The sequence below is a fragment of the Natator depressus genome, chromosome 2 (assembly GCF_965152275.1).
Source record: "Natator depressus isolate rNatDep1 chromosome 2, rNatDep2.hap1, whole genome shotgun sequence".
Taxonomy (NCBI): Eukaryota; Metazoa; Chordata; order Testudines; family Cheloniidae; genus Natator; species Natator depressus.
In genome coordinates, this window is record NC_134235.1 from 88,722,894 (window position 1) to 88,725,227 (window position 2,334).

General features: G+C 38.6%; 1 protein-coding gene across 3 annotated transcripts in view; it reads left to right on the top strand.

Annotated features, from left to right (window-relative positions):
• Window positions 1-2,334, top strand: part of GNAL (G protein subunit alpha L) — a 330,636-nt gene that overhangs the window by 322,525 nt on the left and 5,777 nt on the right. The gene's annotated exons all lie outside the window — the stretch shown is intronic.

Genomic DNA, 2,334 nt, shown 5'->3' on the forward strand with positions numbered 1-2,334 from the left:
GCATTCCAAGAATAGTATATTTAGCTCCTTTCAGAAGAATCTGTTGTGTTCTTAATAATCTTGACCTGTTCATAATTATAGGGAATCAACGTCAATGTTTTTCTTGTATTCTAGCATAGTAATGGTGGTTCTTCTGCTAAATGTTATTATAGAGGTGTGTATTTTTCCTTGCGTTGACACTCACTTCTCTTAATAAAAGTCTAATATGACTCCTCAAAATAGAGTTTTGAGTTGAAAATTCAGTAGATAGATAATCTCCTAAAATTATATGGTTGCTTATCTGCCAAGGCACAAAAAAGACCACATTTTGAAAACACACATTTTAACATGCTGCTGTAGAGTCCCAAATGTAACTTGGCATCACCAAAACATTGTGGTGAACTGGCTACTTTGTACTTTGCTTGGTGGAATCAGAAATTGGCTGTGTCTAATAAGCACTATACTCCTAGAGGCTAATGGAGATTCTCTGTTGCTCAGATAGCAGGGCCCTGTGCTTTTGAAGTAGGAGGGATGAGTTCTGTTCTTTGTTATTACCATAAAGTTGTACATGACATGTATGATGCACACAGCATAATTACATGTATGATGCACACAGCATCTCCACAGCAGGCTAGTGTTCACACCCCAGCTTGATTCAAACTGTATATTCATGTAGACAAGCTACATTGCTGATTTAAAACAAAAGTTCACAGTTTTGCCACTTGGGCACCAAAAAAAGAAAAATAATTCCAGGGACAGATGCATTGCAGAATGCAGTATTTGGTTATCAACAGTACAGGTCATATATGTGAATGTGTACAAATAATATATAAAATAGCAGCTCTTACAAAATACCCTTCATGCAGTTATACTGGGTATTTTAACCTTATAATGCTGTGCATAATATTCTTTCTGCTAAAAACTTTCTGTTTATATTTTACCTGGTTTTCCCAACTCATAAATTGGAAATACTGATTAGGTCCTCTAGTCCTGGTAGTGCACCATTATTTTGTGTATAGTAACATTAAAATATACCATTAGTTGAAATGATTATTCTTTAAAGTTACCGTCTGATCTCATTCCTGGGTCTCTGTTTCCTAGTGCAAACCAGGGGAGTATTTTGGTCCCTAAGGGCAGTGGTAATGGGATGGATTGTGAGCCACTCCCCTCACTAGCTGTCACAGGGAATGCAAACTTCCCCGCGCTAGCCTTTTGATGTTCTGTAGACATAACCAGAGTACCAATTGTGATGGTCGCGGTCTAGCTCCTAGTAGATGGGCTATACTATAAAACCAACCATATTGGCTGCAGCTGTTAGCTGGCAGTGAGTTCTATTAACTATCAGACAGGACCAGTTCAGGCATCTAAACTTTAAAACCAGTCCAGGATTCCTCTGTGTTCATAAGGGTTTGATCATCAGGTTGGTGCTTAACAATAATAATTTGAACTATTGACCTAGAAGTGAAAGGTTCTATCTTACATATACATAGATGCTGAAAAGTCGTAATTTCTAGCATGTCTAAACATAAATGTCCAAGTCTAAGGAAGAGAATGGGGCCTTGCTCAAGTACAATGCAGCTATGAAACATCTCTATAAAGTAAAACGTTGTAAACGGAGAGATTTTTCACATGCTCAGTCAGTAAGGCTGTTAAAACAAGCCCGCTTGGAATCCCCTGAGTTGCTGCTTCAGAGAATGTAAAGCTACCTAGGCTTGTGGGCAAGAAATGGAGCTTTTTTTTTTTTTTTTTTTTTTAATTTGGAGATAATTTCATCTGAGGTGCAAGAGCAAGGTGTTGCAGCCTAAAGATACCCAGGCATTGCTATCTGTCTTCACAGACCCCACTTATATATCATTTTCTTTGTCTAACCCGGGGTTTTCTTTGTCTAATCACTGAACAACGCCTCTAGAGCCACATGCGAGGCTCCTAAATGGCTATCTGATCTGCTACGGCCTAAAGCAGTGGAAGTGGCCTGGGTTATAAAACTTCTCAAGCACCAGTATCTAAGAATTGAAAGTCAACTTACAGGGGCTTTTTCACTAGATTGCCAGCAGCCGACCTGTTAAAAGGCTAAATGTGTTTATATGCATGTTTGATTATAATCTTAATAAATTATACTTAATAAATTTCTTCAGTGTGTATCATATGAAAACACAGGAATATCTTTGGAAGGCGTAGGCACATCCAGGATTTGCGTTTGGATAGTCAAACTGGCAGTGCTGAAAACTGGGCTCTTGCTCTCCAAACAGCTAATCTTTTTACAACTGGGCAGGTGTTTGGAATGTAATTCCCTTGTAGTGAGCTGACAGACCCCTGAGCAATCAGTCTTCAATATGTTCTCTTCCTTTTCTGCAG